Raw genomic sequence first — 19,989 nt, 5'->3', positions numbered from 1 at the left:
TTTTGCCTTTGTTTGCAACTGTTTAGTTCTCTTTCTTCTGCCCATTTTGCTGGGGTGTAATCACACTGAAAAAGGCAAAAATCGTAAGTGTGCAACTTGAAACGTCTTCCCAAAGTGAACACACCTGTGTAATCTATACCTGGCTCAATATAGAGATATCAGCACATCTGAAGCTGTCTTCTTTTTCCCAGTCGACCTCTTCTGACCTCCCAAACAACAGCTCTTCTGACTTCTAAGCACTGAAAATTAGTTTTGCCTGTCTAGAACTTAATGTGCATGGAAGCATACAGCATATACTTTTGTGTCTGATTCCCCTCACTCAACATAACTGTTGTGAGTCCACCATATTGTTGCCTATAATTGTAATCCATTCATTCTCCATGTGGTATAGTGTTCTGTTGTGTGAATGTGTATCTTTATTCTACTGTTGTTGGACATTTGGGTTGCTTCAGTGTGAAACTTGGCTGAATTGTGTCCCCAACATTCCCCCCCAACAAAAATTCACATATTGACCCTACCTTCCAGTACCTTACAATGTAACTTCTTTTTTTTTTTTTTACATAGGGCCTTTAAAGGGATAATTAAGGTAAAATAAGTTCATTCGGGTGGGCCTTAATTCAATATGATTTTAGCTCTTTATAAGAAAAGTACACAGACACGCATGGAAGGAAAACCATGTGAAGACATAAGGAGAAGATAGCCATCTACAAGCCAAGGAGAGAGGCCTCGGGAGAAACCAGCCCTGGCAAAAATTGATCTCAGACTTCTAATCCCAGAATTGTGATAAAACATCTTTCTCTTGTGTAGGCCACCCAGTCTACAGTACTTTGTTACAACTGCCCTAGCAAACTGATATAGAACTATCACAAATAGTGCTGCTGTGAGCACTTTGTATCTGTCTTCTAGTGAAAGAAAAATTTGTACTGGTTTCTGCTAGAAATACACTCAGGAGTGGAACTGCTATGTCCCAAAGGAATACCTATGTTCAGTGTAAGTGGATACTTGCCAAGTGGTTTCCAAAGTGATCGTATGAGCTTATCCTCCCCTTGAGCAATGTGTTAGAGTCCTCATGGGTCCTCCTACTTAACCAACTACTTAGCTTTGAGTCTATCCTCCCCCCACAGCCCAGGCCCTGGTCCACCATACTCTTTGACTCCTTCCTCCCCTGATTCTTCATCACTGGGTGTTCCTAAAGCCCCTTCTTTGCCATCCTGTCTTATTCAGACTTGTTCTGCTTTTGTAAATCCAGACTTCTTTCCCTTGGCTTTTTGATTCACTGATTGCTTTCTTCCTAGGATTACTTTTTCCCTTTCATCAAAGCTTATCTATCCTGACTTCAGCTAGATGACAATGAGTAATTACGAATTAATCAGACAAATTATTCAGTGCAAATGGCATAGCTTTCTACGTTTATGGCCTTCAGTAATTGTCACAACCTATTGAAGTTTAGATATAGTGGAAAGACTGCTGAGAAGATTTCCCATGTATTACAAGAGACATTTTTGTGCTTTTCCAAGTCAGGATCAATAGGCAGATGACTGTCCTATGCATTAAGTCACTTCTGGACATGGAAAGTGAGTTTGCAAATTTTTCACTTCTTCTGGCTTTGAATTCCTGTTCACATTGATGGACACATTCATTCTCAGGATTCATTTTACCACACTTCACACCAACATTTATACAGATGTCTGAGAGGCCTAAGATAGAGTGTAATGCCATTAACACGACCAAGAGAAAAAAAATTCACAGCTACAGTAGGGTAGTGCTACCCATGTTCCTTGCAAATCAAGGCAATTCTGATCACAAGTATGTGTGAGTTGATCCCTGGGATGAAGGGCAGTGTAAAGGGGAAGAGACAGCTTCCCTTAAAAGCCCGTTGCCTCTGGGAGCAGTTTACTTAATGGATGACATAAAATCTATAGAACAAGAGTCTACTGTCTGCAGAGCTCAGATAACACAGCTGGAAGAGCTGGCTGATGCACAGGGCAAGGGGCAGGAGCTGACATTGACGGAGGGCCTGCATGTGAGGCGCATGGCCATGTGCTTTACAGGTATCCTCTTTTTAGCCCTTACCAAAGCTATGCCTTGGCACTCTCATGTTACTAAGCAGCAAACCAACATTCAAGTTTAAGTAGCCTGTCCAAGACCACACACCTCTCCACTGTGGACCGGGGTCTGAAACCAGGCCTGCCTTGCTCTGGAATTTATGTCCTTTTCATTCTAAACATCCACTGACATTTAAAAGAACTTGAAGAATGATTCACTGAAATAAATGTGATGTTATTCAAAGGAAATAAATGTAAAAACCTTCACTTTGGTTCAAAAATATACAACTATGCAAGTGCAAGATTGGAAAGATTGGAGTAACTAGCATTCTTAACATAACCACCATTTTGCCCTAATGTAAAATTTTGTGTCATTGTCTTAGCCAATTTGTGAAGTATACTCATAAAACTATACTGTCTCCTGAGCAGTGTACGGAAGTGGGTTAGCATGGAAAATCGGCTGTCAGAACCCTTGTTTCCAGTGCATCAGTTGCACGATCTTGGGCAAGTACTTCTTTTTGAGCCTCAGTGTACTAATTAATCTATAGAATGGGAAGAATCAGTTCCTGATTCACTGTATTGTAAGAACTAAAGAGTAAAATGTATAGCATGATGCATGTCACATAGAGCCCAGCATGTGTCTGCTGGTGCTATTACACTATCTGGAGTTTCTCTCCTAGTTCCAAAGTCCACACCTTAAGACTTAAAAATGGCCCTGAGTTGCTTCCACAAGAAGGAAAAGCAGAGGTTGCCACCTGGATCCCATCTCAACAGCACTAACAGCAGAACAAAGACTGGTAAGTTAAAAGACAGGAAAGAAGAGAGATTATTTCCTTGTATTTCTGCCAGCATTTAACAAATATTTCTTGAGTGCTCAATATATGCCAGGCACATTCCAGACACTGAATAAAACGGCCAATGTCTTGGTCCAAATCATCCAAAGACCTCCCTTCTAGTGGAGGAGACAGGCACAGAATAGCTAAATAGACAAAATGAACAAGATGACTGCAAATTTTAATTGTTACAAAGGAGCAAATGGTGGGCTAAGGTAGAGAATAATAAAGGGATGGACTATGTTAGACATTGGCCAAGTGGTTAAGGCAATGGACTGCTAATCCATTGTGCTCTGCAGGCATGGGTTTGAATCCCATCCTTGTCAGTTTCCCCACTAGACTGGCTGTGTGAGGTTTTTAGTGCTTTGTGAGCAAAATATTTCACCAGTGGACATAAGAAAAGAAAAAGAATTCAGACAAGAAGATTCAAGTGTCACATAAGGAGATCTAAAAATACTCATCTGTGCCTTGAAATTGGTACCCGCATCCTGCTAGAAAATAAAATGTTTGCTTTGTTAACTAATGAGCAATCCAAAAGAATAGCTCTTTCCTGTGTGAAGAGGTTCCAGTTATTCAGAGACTTACAGGCTGAAACAAGCCTGAGCTGGCCAGGCAGCCAAATATTCACACTGAGGTCAGAGAGAGTGTCAAGTGGGGTTGAGAAGACCCAACGGCACCCATGGCAGGTGAGGAGGTTGGATTTTATTTTTATTTATTTATGTTTAATATTTTATTTATTTACTTGTCAAAGAGAGAGAGAGCACAAGCAGGGGGAGCAGCAGGCAGAGGGAGAGGGAAAAGCAGGCTCTCTGCTGCGCAGGGAGCCGGATGCAGGGCTTGATCATAGTACCCTGGAATCATGACCTGAGCTGGAGGCAGACGCTTAACTGACTGAGCCACCCGGGTGCCCCACAGATTTTATTTCTAGTGCAATGGAAAGGTATTGAGAAACTTTGAGTGGAGGCCAGTGTGAGGTGGGTGACAGCTCACACAGAAACTGGATTTGGAGGAAAAGTAGAAGCTTGTGGTAACTAACTCTGGAAACAACAGTGGCCTGGATAGGTGGTGATAGCAGTGGAAATCAGGAGGATAGATGGATTTCAGACATGTTTTGGAAAGGAAATTGACAGGAAAGATCACATTCTCAAATCATGAACAGGGCCTTCTTTTTTTTTTTTTTAAAGATTTTATTTATTTATTCGACAGAGATAGAGACAGAGCGAGAGAGGGAACACAAGCAGGGGGAGTGGGAGAGGAAGAAGCAGGCTCATAGCGGAAGAGCCTGATGTGGGGCTCGATGCCAAGAACGCTGGGATCACGCCCTGAGCCGAAGGCAGACACTTAACCGCTGTGCCACCCAGGCGCCCCATGAACAGGGCCTTCTAACGTCCAGAGCTCCCTGCCTATTTAAAGGATGGATAACCATCAGAGAAGAATGTTGTTTGGTCAGAAGTATACTGAAGGGAGGTACTCATAATTTGTGTATTGTCAGTCTAGGATTATTGAATACCCAAAAGCTTATATTCATTGCTTATTTAGTATAAATATCAAAATCATCTTGTAACATTGGTGATAATTGAAAGAATCATATATTAAATCATCATATACAGATATTTGGGGATAAATTAATCAAACACAATCTAATATGACACTTCACAGATCTGCTAGAAAAAAGGGCTAGAGGGGGAGCAATTCAATCATAAGCTAAAACTGGGGAAAGATCTAGAACTTTATGCACACCAGAGGAGGGGATGCTCAAAGGGGAAATGGGGTTGTGCAAAAGGGTGCCTGGGTGGCACAGTCAGTTAAGTGTCTGCCTTCGGCTCAGGTCATGATCCCAGGGTCCTGGGATTGAGCCCCGATTTGGGCTCCCTACTCAGCAGGGAGTCTCCTTTCCCCTCTCCCTCTGACGCTCCCCTCATCCCCGCCCTGCTTGTGCTCTCTCTCTCTCAAATAAATAAATAAAATATTTTAAAAACATGCAGAAATTTCACAACACCCTCCAGAAATTTCAAGACACCCACTCTGGCAAGCGCAATCCCTATCCTTTCTCTCAGGTGTTTGGTTTTCTTTTGTCAGAGCAGATTTTTTCAGGACCTGAGCTCTTCGTATTAATAAATACTGCTTCTCAAGCTATCTTCAGAGAGTATCAGGTTCTGGGAGTAGACAAATATTACTTATTTTCAAGACTTCTGTGAAAATTCACTTAGAATTGGGGTTTAAACCTGTGGGTTGTAACTTGGGCTTCACAGTAGAATCACAGGGAGATCTTCTTCTTTTTCTTTTTTTTTTCACCTGGGGATCTTCTAAGGAAAAAAAAATGTCCAGGCAGCATTCTGGGAGAAAAAAACCAACTGGACATTGTAGTATCTTTAAAGCTCTCACCAGGTGACTCTAATGCAGCCAAACTTGAGAAAATTGTTGCACGCTTTGTGACACTGTCGCACTCGGTTGTTTTGAGACCTTTCTCTTCCCCACATGGCATGAATTTGTTTGGAAAATATACCTATATTAAGGGCAAGAGAAGCTTCAGAAAATGGAGGAAGGGCATCAAAGGAGAGGCCCACAGTCCTCCTTTTCCACTGGCCATGGAAGGGGAGGCAGTGGGGTTAATAACAGGTGGTGTCTGCAGTTTTCTCTCTCCTGATGAACTCTGAGTAACCATCCCCTAGCCAGACAAGGGTGGGGTATCAGGTACAGATGCCCTATTCACTATACTCCTGGATGGCTCTGCCCTGCCTTTTTAGTTCAGTTTTTATTTATCGTCTTAAAATTTTCCATTCCAACTTTAAGTCAACAGATTCTCAAACTTCAACTCTTCTCAGATGAGGATGGTGATGAAGAAGAAAAATACCTACCTGAGCTCTGCAAACATTTTGAGCAAACCCACACACAGGGCGAGTATAGTCAAGGGCGCATAGCTAAGCCCTTTGTCAATCCGAGGCCTTGCTCCAATGGCACACTGCTTGGCTGGCAATCAAAATGGCTTCATCTTATTAGAAATCCCCAAGGCTTACAGAGTCAAAACTTGGACATTTACTGTACACATTAACAGAACTTATTCCACAGGCTCATAATAAATCTTTATAACCACATATGGCCGAGTTATAAATATCAGCTGGGAAGAGCAGTAAAATCACAGCGTACAGAAAGGTGTCTGCCCAGCTTGGAAGCACTTTAGACTTTATTAATTTACTTATTTTATCGAACTGCCACATTTCAGATGCTGGGGTGAAGTTAAATCACTAGTGATGTGAAGTGGAGAAACTAATAAAACAGGAAAATCACTCCAAGAAAAACAATGCAACAATTAGTTCACTTAGTACATTCACAGCAGGAGTGGGGAGGGGGCACAGTTCTTAAGACAAAACAAAGAAAATGAAACAGGAAATTCTCCATGGATTATTTCGTCATGCCAGGCAGGTGGAGGGAAGTCCTTTCTATTTGTTGTGGTTCTGATACCTCCCTCCTAAAATAAATAAAAGGTTGAACTGAGTCTTCATCCACCTGGAAATGTGGGACACGTAATAAAGAAAAAAAGCGTGGATGCCTCCCCCCCCCCGGTGTCTCTCAGACACCAGAGCATTAGCCAGCTCAGGGCTACCTTTCTGTTTTCTGAAGCCTGTGTCCTGGGCAAGGCTGGCAGGTGGTGGAGAGAGGATCCAGTCTCTTTGATGAGCTCCCTTGCATCAGTTTACACAGGAGAGTGGAAAACTGGGCAATGCAGCCCTAGATTTACACACGCAGTTCCAAATTCAGAAGGCCCATTTCAGTTTTAAGGTATCCTAAAATGCTGTCACCACTAAAATCACAGGGACAACTGTGACACCCTTTTCCCAAAGAAAGTGACACTTGTATTTTTGTCAACCTCTTTCTCCTCCAGGAATTCCTCCACCACCCTTCAAAAACCACAATGTAAAGTGTTACCTTGACAAAGATACATTTTCTGTCAGGCAGCTTTTTGAGTCCTAGGAAGAAAAAAAATTCTCAAATCTAAAGATATAGAAACTTTAATCAAACTGGTGATGATTCAGAATCACTGTTTACTTTCTAATATTCTTTTACTAGAGAAATAGAAATACTTTGGATACTTCTTATATTTGATTGTTTTCAAGATTACTAACTCGTTCTAAAGAACTTTCCTTCAGCATTCACTCTAAGACATACAACGCCGTGCATGGTCGGTGCATTTGCAGCAGGAAAGCGAACATGGACTTTGGGGCACAGGAAAAGGAATTTAAAACATGGCTTTGAGGGGCACCTGGGTGGCGCAGTCGTTAAGTGTCTGCCTTCGGCTCAGGGCGTGATCCCGGCGTTCTGGGGTCGAGCCCCACATCAGGCTCCTCTGCTGGGAGCCTGCTTCTTCCTCTCCCACTCTGACTGCTGTGTTCCCTCTCTCACTGGCTGTCTCTCTCTGTCAAATAAATAAATAAAATCTTTAAAAAAAAATACATGGCTTTGAGAACCAAACCCACAGAATTTGGTTACAAAAATTACATTAACCCTAGATTAGGTGCATATGGGAGATATTCCATATCTTTTTGTTGTTGTTTACATTGAAAAATTCACCTATTAATGAGCTCAAAATAAGATAAATTTTAAAAGTATTTTTCATGTGGTTTGTGTGCATCTCCCAAAATTATGTTGTCCATAAAGTGAGCTCAGAACCACCAAAAAAGAAATACAAATATAATATATATTCAATTAAGCATATCTTGGTAGCTGCATAAATTTTTACATTGTTTTTAAAAGCTAAAAGGAAATGCATTCTCAAAAATGTAAACTACAGAAAATTTTAAAGGGATTAAGGAAAAGATTGCTTTGTTTGCTTTTCTCAAATGAAAAAAAAAACTATTTTCTTTGTACTTTCAGGATATTATAGTATTTTTAAATTGTATTTCACCAGATAGTTAAAAGCTAATGAATATGTATGATGAGCTATGGCATACTATTTTATTATTATTTTTTTAAGATTTTACTTACTTATTTGACAGAGAGAGACAGTGCACAAGCAGGGTGAGCAGCAGGGAGAGGGAGAGAAAAGCAGGCTTGATCCCAGAACCCTGGGATCATGATCTGAGCCAAAGGAAGATGCTTAATCGACTGAGCTACACAGGTGCCCCTATGGTGTACTGTTTTAGGGGGAAAATCTATTTTCTATTTTACATGCTAGTGTACTGTCTACTTGTTACATAGAGAATAGGGACTCTCAGTGCCGGAATAGAAGGTTGCAGACAGCATCACTTACATTAGAATTTAATTAACCAAATACTATCCTGTGAGTCATGGTGGTTCTGCCACCATGATGTTCCACCAAGAAAATTGTTCCATGTTATTCATATGGGTCCAGCTTCAATTTCAGGAAACAAAAGAGAATAGTAAAGAAAGTAAAACACAACACCATATATTATTTATAATTATGGCTCATAAGCATTGAAACAAACCATGCATTTGAAAACATTATGCCTAAACTTGAGAGTAACTCACACTATATAACATAAGTTATCACAGGAAGATTATTAAAGACACCCTCACTGTCTTTGAATTACCTACACTTGTGGGCACTTGCTACACAGCTCACCACTTCTTCAGAGGGCCCTCCATAGTGGATTAGCTAAGCATCAAGCATTCTCCAGTTTTTCCATGTAAAATTTGCAGAAACCACAACTATTCTAATGGCTCACATTATAAGTTGCATACATGTTGTATATATGTTGTCAAAATGTCAACATGGGCACTCAGTCTTCAAATTATAATATTACTTTTTAAATAACCTATTGCATTTCAATCGGTCAATATTCCAAGAAATGAAATATCTATTATACACCAGCTCATCACACTTCAGGCCACTCCCCACTGCTTTTACCCCTGACTTGGAATTTCCTGGACAGGGCTGTTTTAAGAGAGGCTCTAAGATCTGTAATAACATAAGGGAGTTTTTATGTAACTTTAGGTGACTTTCTCCTTATTATGGGAGATAAGGCAAAATTAAACACAAGCCTTTGCTAACAAGATTCTATTTCCTGTATCTTAAAGTTCATGACATTTAGCTTTCTGGAAATCTCTGCTGACAGGTCAGGGCATAAACAGTATTTAGAGATTTCAGACAAAGACATTTCCTTCAAAGTCATGGCCAGGTGAATCTTTGACTTCCATGTGGGCTTCAAATGGCAGTTCTGTATCAAGACCTTTTGGCAATTCTTTCTCAAATAAGAATCCATTTATTGCCAAAGAAAGCACCCACGTTGGATTGGTGTCAAGTTCTGTTAAGGAAAGACAATGCATGTATCCTGCAGGAGGAGAAGGTGCAAGCCAACCAATTTGTATATATTTTTTAAAGATTTTATTTATTTATTTGACAGAGATAGAGACAGCCAGCGAGAGAGGGAACACAAGCAGGGGAGTGGGAGAGGAAGACGCAGGCTCCCAGCGGAGGAGTCCGACGTGGGGCTCGATCCCACAACGCCGGGATCACGCCCTGAGCCGAAGGCAGACGCTTAACCGCTGTGCCACCGGCGCCCCCCAATCTGTATATTGTGCCGTAACCCGTGGATTAGTTTTGTGGATTTCACCTTTTTGGGTTCCAAAGAAATAAAACCTAAGGGTACAGTAGCAGGCCTGTATGAAAGACCAGAAATACCTGTTGGCTGACTGAATTAGGGCAAAACTTGGGACATGATTTCAATCCAAACTCCAAATTAACTGGAGGGCAGTTCTGTGAATTCAGATATTGGAACAGCTGGTTTTATAGACAATCTGAGACCAGGCTTTCGCCTTCAGTGTCAGGTAATTTTGGGGGCTGGGGGTGGGAGGGCAGGCAAAGAATGTTTATATTAAATTCTATTCCTCTCTGAATAAGTACTCCTCCCCCGCCCCGCCCCCCCAGCTGATTGGAGAGAGACTCCTGAAGGTAGCCCTGGTGTAAAACACACGCACTGAAATTAGCAGGGCTTTCAGTGCCCATTTGCAAGAGCCAATTCAATCCCAAACACACTTTTCTTCTTTCTGTCCAAAATCTTCCATGGAGAAGGGGGTACAGTGTGAGAAAAACTGAAGAAGAATGGGAATTGACCTTCACGTTATAGGATAGAGGAGCCCTGTGGTGGAGGGGTCCTGGAGAAAACTTTGGACACAAAAGATTTGCAGGGGCTCTCTCTTGTTTAGAATTATAGCCCCAGAATCTACACCAGGGGGCCAGCTCCATAGAAAGCACTTAACAAACATATACTGAATTGAAATGAATTGGTAATAAGCCGAGGGAATATTTACATCGATTGATTAAATCATCTACCCATTCCCTTAAAAAATATTTAGTGGATCCTAAAACATAGGTGATGTAGAGAATATACAGGAAAGATGCAGTCCTTGTCCCCCATGACAATCTCTAGGGGGTGATCAATTATGGTCCATATCCCTAGGCACCCAGAGCCCTTTAGAGACTTCCCACAGGCGATGATGTGAGCAGAGCCATGAGGGGCTCCTGGAAGTCTCCTGAGGTCTGCAAATACTCTGGAGTTACTGGAGAGCAAGATTGCTGTGATAAAGCAGAACACTGGTCCCCATGCTTGTGCTGCTATGCCTTGCTGGGCTAGAATGGATCCTGCCCTTCTATACCACCAGCTTCCCTCTCCTCCTCCAAGCCCTAAATCAGATGCCAACTTGAAGTGGCATCCCCGCCAAACACTCATGTCTTCAGAGAAAGCAGGTCACCTGATAGGTTAACAAAATGATAGTTCTTGGACTTGGTTGCCCACTGTGGCTGTCTGCAAGTTCAAATTCCTGAAATCATGACTTCATTGGTTTTGGGTGTGGCCTGGGCCTGGGAATGTTTAAAAGCCCCCACATCTCCATATCCCAGAAAAATATGAGAAAATCACCCAAGAAGACATCTATTTTCAGCTCTGCCAAAGTCAATGATTATTTATTCCTCTCTCCCTTTTATTTTCCCTGCATTTTCCGTGGAAAGCAAAAAGGCTTATACCTTCTATCACTTTTGCAGGCATGCTGAACAGATTTACAAAGGGTAAAAGCACTTGAAATACTCTGTATTGACGGGAACGTTCTGCCTAAATCTGCTCTTCAATCTTTCATCTCTCCAGATCGACCGCTGGACCTCTGTTCTCCCGGGACTGGGGTAATAAACAGTTCTTCTGAGTACTCTTTAAATCATATATAAAAGAGGAGACAAATGCAAGTGACGAGGTGGCCGAGTGGCTAAGGCGATGGACTGCTAATCCATTGTGCTCTGCACGCGTGGGTTCGAATCCCATCCTCGTCGTTCACTTTACCCACTGGACTGGCTTTGTGAGGTTTTAGTGCTTTGTGAGCTAAATATTTCACCAGTGGACATAAGAAAAGAAAAAGAACTCATCTGACAAGAAGATCCAAGTGTCACATAAGGGGATCTAAAAGTATACATCTGTGCCGTGGAATTGGTACCCAAGTCACACTAGAGAACAAAATGTTTGTTTTGCCAATTAATGAGCAATCTGAAAGAGCAGCTCCTTCCTGATGGTGTTCACGAGGCACGGAAACCTCAGCCAGACTTCTGAGTTGGCCAAACCTGGCCTGGCTGCCTGCCACAGCAGTGTATCAGCTGAAGTCGGAGAGACTGGCTGCCAATGACCGCCCCCACCCAACCCCGTGTAGACAAAATAAAACTGATTTCTTCAATGGCAGGGTATGTTTGGAAACATCCTGCCCTGTTCAGGCTGCCGAGCCAGCGGACACAGCTCCGCCGACCGCGGGTATGGGAGGAAGGCCACCTTGTGGAACACAGGTGCTGTCTGGCCTCTATGCCTGCCTGGGGCCCAAAAGAGGGGCCCCTGTGGGTTCGCGGCCGATAGGACGTGCCTTCTACAATCTGGAAGCTCCCAGAACTGGTGCTGAAAGATCCTGTCCTGAGTCATGTCAACTCTGCACCTACTTGCCTTACACGATCTGGGGCACAATTCCATGACCACCTACTGACTTTGAGGTTTGTCAGCCACACAGCTGGATAAAAAAAGGCACGCAAGGCATGAATTAGCATGGTGTGAAAAGAAAAGTCAGTAAAAAGTGTCCAGGGTGTGAGGAGGTAGGAAAACATGTTCTGCAAGGGAGAGAGATGTTAATACATGGAGAGACAAGTGCTGGGCAAATCAACATTCCTCTTTTCCTGAAGAGTCACTCCTACTTTCACCGCACCTCGCTGTTCACAGAATTCCACAGGCCTCTCATTTCACTATGGCGGGGTCGGGCAGGATGACGAGAACCTGCAGCAGTCTGCAGGAAGTCGTATTTTCTAATACGAGCATGACTATAAACAAATTCAGTAAAGGGCTTCCCATCCCACTGGTGTTCAAATCTGTCTCACCTGCAGATCCAGATGCTGTCAGCAATGCTGACTTCTCCCCAGTGCAGGAGAAGGGAAAATTCTACTCAGTCTCTGTCCAGAAGGTTTTCCTGGGGTCAAGGTCTTATAATAGCCAGTTCCCACATTCATTGCTGATGTCCTTCTGAGCTGTGACAGTCTCTGCTCTGCCCTACTGGCTTCCTAACCGCCCACCTGCCGCCGCTACGGCAGAATAGTGATGCCGGGGCAAGGGGCCTTCTCCTCCCCAGTCACACTACACCCACCTACACCTGAACATTTAAATGACATACTTACAAAGGAAAATGGGACAGCTTTTGTATAATTTAAACCAGAGACACAAATACGTGAAATGGCTTGTCCATACATGCTGTAAAACAACACACAAAAATCTGCTTAGCAGGAAGTCGAAAAGCTGAACGATTTTGAGATTTGTATTTATGCTAGCACATTGTTTTTTTTTCTTATTAAAACAATGAGATAATACATTTCAGATTTTGAAAAGTATAAAAATTAGTAAAAAAGAAATAGAAACTTAATTGGTTAAGCGTCTGCCTTGGGCTCACGTCATGATCTGGTTCAAGCCCCATATCGGGCTCTCCATTCAGCAGGGAGCCTGTTTCTCCCTCTGCCTGCTGCTACCCAGCTTGTGCGCTCTCTCCCTCTCTCTTTCAAATACATAGATAAAATCTTAAGAAGAAATAGAAAGCTACCAATCATGCTTCCTTTCTGAAAATTACTATGATTTAAAAAAATATATATATTTACATTTATGTATGAATAGATAAGTAAAATTTATAATCATGTTTGACATGCAATTTTGAATCTAGTGTTTTAGTTCTAAATTTCTTCTTCTTTTCCAATTACAAATGTGGATTATTTTTAGTATGCAAAAGTAAAATATTGCAGAAATTAAAATAAAACATAAAACTAAGACTTTCTACAACAGGTGCTGGCGAAGATGTGGAGAACAGGGAACATTTTTGCACTGTTGGTGAAAATGCAAACTGGTGCAGCACTCTGGAAAACGGTATAGAAGTTTCTCAAAAAGTTAAAAATAGAACTACCCTATAATCCAGCAATTGCACTACTTGGTATTTACCCAAAGGATACAAAAATATTAATTCAAAGGGATACATGCACCCCTATATTTATAGCAGTATTAGCTATAATAGTCAAATTATGGAAACAGTCCAAGCATCCATTGACTGAAGAATGGATAAAGAAGATGTGGTGTATATATATACAATGGGATATTACTCAGCCATAAAAACAGAATGAAATCTTGCTATTTGCAAAAACATGGATACCGCTAAAGAGCATTATGCTAAGTGAAATAAGACATCCAAAGAAAGACAAATACCATATGATTTCACTCGTATGTGGAATTTAAGAAACAAAACAAATGAGCAGAGGGACAAAAAAAGAGAGACAAACCAAGAAACAGACTCTGAAAAAACAAACTGATGGTCATTAGAAGGGAGGTGGGTGGGGGATGAGATAAATAGCTGACCGGGATTAAGGAGTGCACCTGTGGTGAACCATGGGTGTTGTATGGGGGTGTTGAATTACTAAATTGTACACCTGAAACTAATATCACACTGTATGCTAACTAACTGGAATTTAAACAGAAACTTAAAAAAAAAGACTTTCTAATAATTCCCACTCCCTCCCATCACCATCTTTGAAGCTTTAGTGCATGACCTGACAATTATTTTTCTCTTTTCCCAATGTACATATACTCGAACTTTTGTGCAGAGGGCTTCCCATGTCATGACATGTTCTTTGAAAATACTATGCTAATTGTGACATATGTGTCATAGAAATGCACAAGAATTTGTTGATATTTCCTCCTATTGAATTTGTTTCCCCAGTTAGATTATTTAAAACCTTTTACCAAGTTTGTTGCTGGGCAGACCCTTCATCTTTGGCCTCTTTGCTGGTGGCTTCCCTTAGAATAAAGTCTTTGAACAAAAATGGGAATCATAGGACGAGAACTTTCAATCAGCTTGATACATATTATTAGGCTTATATGGGCACCTTCTATATTTAGGATATACATTTGATTACAATTTTAACCAATTTAAGGTATTTGGTTAAGATATCTTTGACATTTTGAGTCATTAAATCTTCTTACTAATTTTCCCTTCAGATTTCTGTCATAGAAAGCATTTCTCCAACATGAGAGCAACTAGACTTTCACGTATTTTTCTGTATTGTAAATTCTTTTGTACTTGTTTTCATTTTTTTCCATTTCGCTCTTTAATCCAATTAGACTTTTAGTAGGTCACATAATGTGAGGATGTTTTGTTTTGTTTTCTTTTTCTAAAATAAGCAAGTAATTGTTCAGCACCTCTTTAAATATATTCTTTGCTTGGAGAGATTCTTTTAACAGTTAATCCAGGCCACCCATTTCTGGTCCATTGACCCATTGTTGATTAGACACTGATGCTACCTGGTTTGACTTTTTGTAGCTCAAAGCATGGCAACTAAGCAGGTAGGTACTGAAGGTGCTGAACAAAAACCTGCCATTAATTGTGTGACTTTGTGAAGTGGTACACAAACTCCCTGGCTCTTGCCGAAAGAGACTTCTTATGATCCCTCTGCATAAGGTTGTTGGAGGAAGGGAAATGTGGCTGTTCAGAAAAGTCATGGTATGGTATTTACCACAGATGGGTTACAAATGGTAGCTACTGTATGTGTTCCATTTTTTTACCTACTAAGAGGAGCCACTCCTAGTGTTCTTTTCTTTTTTTAAGTTCTGGCTATTTTGGCCTGGTTATCTTTTCAGAAAAGATTTTTCTAACATTTTCAAAAGAAATTCCATCAAGATTTTGATTAAAGTTATTCAACTGATACATTCATTTGGGAAAAACTGACATTGTGCCATAATCACTTATCCTCTGTCTCACATGATATGTCTTCCAATTTCTAAGATTTTATGATTTTCAGGCAAATTCTGTGGTGTTTATGTTTTACTTTTGCACATTATTCTTAAAGTCATTCTTTTGTTTTGGGTTTTTTTTTCTCATGTGATTCACACATTTTCTTATCTTTTTTGAATAAATGATTGTTTATATTTAGAAAGCTATTTAGTTCTGGTATATTTGCTTTGTATCTAGCAACATTACCTTATTTTGGTATTCTAAAACTGTAACTGATTGTTCAGGCTTTCTAAAAAGTAAGTTATATCATCTGCAAATAATAACTATGCTATCCCTTCTCTTCAGTTCATATCTCTCCTCTCATGTATCCTAGAGAATCAGCTACAACACTCAGAACAACGCTGGAAACAGTAGTGTCAGAAGTCATCCTGCAGAGCAGAGTAGCCCTTTCTTTACTTTCTATCTCTGCTTCTATGCTGAGCAACCTTGCATCTACTCCTCCCTGCGCCTCAGTTTCTACATTGGTTTAAGGTAAAAATTAACAGCACTTACCTAAGAGGTAGCTCATTGGTGAGTGCTGATCAATCCTTCCTGTTATTCATTACTCCATCTGCCTCTCCTTCTTTCTCTCTTTACTCATTCGACATTTCGCTTTCCACCTGGACTCTTTCCCTCTTTTTTATAGCTAGTCCCTCAGATGGCCATTATTTCTGGGGCTAGATTTTACCATCTCTCCGAAACTGCTGATTTTTTCCTCTCTCACCAGAAGACAGGTGTTGCCTGTCCACACTGTTGGGGCTAGGAGCCTCCTCTTGAGATTCAGTTCCAGGCTGGGGGGTTGAGAGAAAGAACTGAAATCCCTTTGTGGTTTGATAAATTCAGAATTGTGGCATCTTTCTTTTTTTTAAATGATCTTACATCTTTATTTTTTTATAATAATTTTTTATTATGTTATGTTAGTCACCATACAGTATATCCCTAGTTTTTGATGTAATGTTCCATGATTCATTACTTACGTATAACACCCAGTGCACCATGCAATACGTGCCCTCCTTAATTGTGGCATCTTGTAAAGATCTTCAATGCAGGAAATTCTGGAAAGACATGGTCTGGCTTTGGATTCAGTGATTTGAGGGAACTTCAAATATAAGCTGTGATGAATTGGCAGGGGATTTTCAGTTATTATGCTGCCACATATTAATATTCTAGATTCCTGACCACAGACTATGATCACTGTATTATTTACAAATGTTTGCCCTTTCTAATAATTTCTCTCCAAAAAGAAGATAAATCATAATTTGAGCATTTGGTCTTGGTCTTTGGCCACGTACGACCATCCTCATGGTTCATCTTTGTGATTCTCATCTCATGAGAAACAAGAGTTATGTAGCAATCAGCTTCAAGATTAATTCAACCCTGATCTTGTTTTTTCAATTTAACAATTCCACAATGGTGTATCAGTCCATCAATCAAGAATATGAGGAAGAGAGATGACAGCAAATTGGATGAAGCTGAGAGATGGATATAAAAATATTCTTATTGCCAAGTTCTGTGTTTCAATCTAAAAGTGAATTATTCGATAAAAAGACTCAAAAGTTGCAATAATTCCTCCTGATGACTTGCTTTAAAGTGGGTGGGGTGAGGGCTGGTGAGTGGCAGGTGTTGAGACTGTGAGGGAGAAGGACCTGAACATGGTTCCCTTGGGGCCAAGTGAATCCCAAAGGCAGCCTGAAGTGTCACTTACTGATTGTGTGGCGCCGGGCAATTTGCTTTTCTTCTCCTTGCCATAGTTTCCACATTTGTAAAATGGGAATAATAATAGGATGCATAGGGTTATTACAAAATTTCATTTAGTTACTATGTATAAAATGCTGAGGACAGTGCCTGACTCGGGGTAAGTGTTATGTAAATGTCTGTTTAAAATTTCCAGTGAGACTGTTGGAAGCTGTAGGGAGTTAACGGGCTGGGCAGAGCCACAACAGGATTCTGATGGTCCATTTCATGTAGGTAATGGTGAGGGTGGATCTGAAAAGGACCAGAAGTCTAGGCAGTTGCAGCAGCTGCCAGGCCAGGCCTCAGGTCATCAGAAGACCATTCTGTGAGGTGACATCAGATACAGCTTTACACATGGGGAAAGGGCTTTAAAGAGCTGAGAAGACCNCCAGAAGTCTAGGCAGTTGCAGCAGCTGCCAGGCCAGGCCTCAGGTCATCAGCAGACCATTCTGTGAGGTGACATCAGATACAGCTTTACACATGGGGAAAGGGCTTTAAAGAGCTGAGAAGACCTGTCCAAGGCCCAGATGAACAGGCGGTCAGGTGAAGGCATGGTACACGGAATGGTGACAGAATTCGGTGTGGCCAGGAAGATGCTGAATGGGGCTGCATCGCGTCCCAGCTGGGCTGGGAGGTCTGCTTCCAACACAAACAGAAATGATCCTGCTGCTGGTAACACTGCTAATTCACAGCAAGAAGAAATGAGCAAACAGAAGGTAGGAAAGAGATGAGAGGAGAAACACCACAGGAAAACACTTGTCTTGACTGTGTTCTCTGATTACAGGAGTCCAAAAGAAATACCTGTGGAAGGGAGGAATTCCACTAAATATAGAAATACATGATTCGTATGGAATGAGTTCCATGAAAAATAAATCTCCCTTCACTGACTAAAAATCCATTATATTTATTCAACAATCATTTCAACAATGAAGTAAAATATGACCCATTACAATATTTATCTCCATTTTTTTATAATTTTTGAGATGACAAATCCATCATAACTAGGCTCTAGGCTATGAATCTAAATTTTGCTAACTTGACAACAATCAAAACACTGAACAGCCCAATTTAAAAATGGTCCAAGAAGCTAAATAGACACTTCTACAAAGAAGATATTCAAATGGCCAATTAACACTTAAAATGATGCTCAGTATCACTAATCATAAGGGAAATGCAAATCAAAAGTGCAGTTTGATACCTCTTCACAGATATTGGGATGGCTGTTACAAAAGAAAACAAAAACAAAGATCAAAATAGCAAGTTATGGAAAGAACGTGGAGAAATTGGAGCCCTGGTGCCTACTGGTGGGGATGTAAAATGATGCAGTTGCTGTGGAAAATAGTATGGCGGTTCTTAAAAAAATTAAGTATAGATTTACCATATGATCCAGCAATTCCACTTCTCGGTATACACACCAAAGAATTGAAAGCAGGGACTTTAAGAGGTATTTGTATATCAATGTTTATAACAATATTACTCACAACTGTCAAAAGGTAGAAGCAATCAGTGTGTCCATTGACGGATAAATGGATGAACAAAATGTGGTATTGCATATAATGGATAATTCAGCTTTTTTTAAAAAGGGAATTTTGATATATGCTATGACATGGATGGACTTTGAAAACATTATGCTAAGTGAAATAACCCAGAAACAAAAGGACAAATATTGTATGATATTTGTATCATTTATTTGACGTACCTAGAATAGTCAAATTCATGGAAACAGAAATGGAATGCTGATTTTTCAAGGGCTGGAGGAATGGGGCTAGGGGAGTTGTTGTTTAATGGATATAGAGATTTAGTTTGTGATGATAAAAAAGTTCTGGAGATAGATGGTGGTGATGGTACAGAGCAATGTGAACGGACTTAATGCCACTGAACTATACCCTAGGAAACGGTCAAAATGGTCCATTTTATATTATGTAGCTCTTATCACACACAGAAATTCTCTGTACTATGTGACACATCCCAACTGCCACCTGCCTTATCAATGATCCACTATCTTCATTTAGACATTGATATTATGAATTTTCATCCCAGCAAGAAGAGTAGCAAGGAAATATTAATTGCAAATATTGGGAAATGTGTCAACAAATCAGCTCTAATAAGAGTTGAAGTTACCCTCATATTGCTACTCATCACCTTAAATGATTTGGTTGATTGGTGTGTCTGCCTTCAGAATTATTTTTTAAACTTCAGAATGTTATATATAAAATTTATAAGATTCCCAATGCCATTGGCTCACATTTTGACTTTAGTGTTTGTTTGTTGGAGGGGAAAGATTAAAATGGTGCCAAATATGAGAAAGAATCACTGGAAATTATGCAGAATTTCAGTGCATGGTAAGGAAAGTTCTAAATATATCTAAAATGAATAGATGCACTTAGCTTACTCACCCTGAATCAAGGCATCTACATTTAGAAATATAAGCCTACATCTAACCCCTTTTGAAAGTTGTCAAAGCATGTTTATGGATCTCTCTGTAAGAAAAGCAGCATTTTTACAGGCAAATTTTTCTTCTTAAAAAAAATCAAAATGTTATGCTTAAACTGAGCTTGAAATCTAGCCTTGACTTAAATATTACCCCAATGAGCAATTCGAGGTACATTTCCTTCTCTGGCACAATGAACAAGCCTTGGAAAGTTAGAGGGCCAGCAGGGCTCTTTGGGGAAATGCCTTAAAAATCCTCAAGAAAGGCCAGAAGAGACTGTTTGCCCCTTGTGCTTGTTCCACCTTTTCAAAGATCATTTCCTCTCCAACACTTAAAGCACAGTAATCATAGCAGGGGTTAGAGAAGCTCTGCTTCAGTCTTTGGAATGTTGAAACTTTCCATGTGACTCCAAATTCTGTCTTTGGATTTTTTAAATATTTTTTTATTATATTATGTTAGTCACCATACAGTACATCCCTGGTTTCCGATGTAAAGCTCAATGCTTCATTAGTTGGGTTTTAATAGGAGCAGAAATTGCTAATTTGGCCTGGGCAGGTGGTTTGTAGGAATGGGAAGTCCTGGGAACCACCTGGCATGGTAGGGGCAGAGTGCTTATTCCATTCATGTAAGTAAATGCAGACAGAATGCCAACTGTCACTGTCTTGCCAGG

General features: G+C 40.5%; 1 non-coding gene across 1 annotated transcript; it reads left to right on the top strand.

The window, feature by feature from the left end:
- The first annotated feature begins 11,074 nt into the window (after positions 1 to 11,074).
- Positions 11,075 to 11,156, top strand: TRNAS-GCU. The gene has a single exon. It is a non-coding gene; the product is annotated as a tRNA-Ser (tRNA).
- Positions 11,157 to 19,989: the final 8,833 nt, after the last annotated feature.

Source organism: Ailuropoda melanoleuca, chromosome 13 (genome assembly GCF_002007445.2).
Source record: "Ailuropoda melanoleuca isolate Jingjing chromosome 13, ASM200744v2, whole genome shotgun sequence".
NCBI classification, from domain to species: domain Eukaryota; kingdom Metazoa; phylum Chordata; class Mammalia; order Carnivora; family Ursidae; genus Ailuropoda; species Ailuropoda melanoleuca.
The sequence above is the reverse complement of the archived record's forward strand: the minus strand, read 5'-3'. Positions and strand labels throughout refer to the sequence as shown.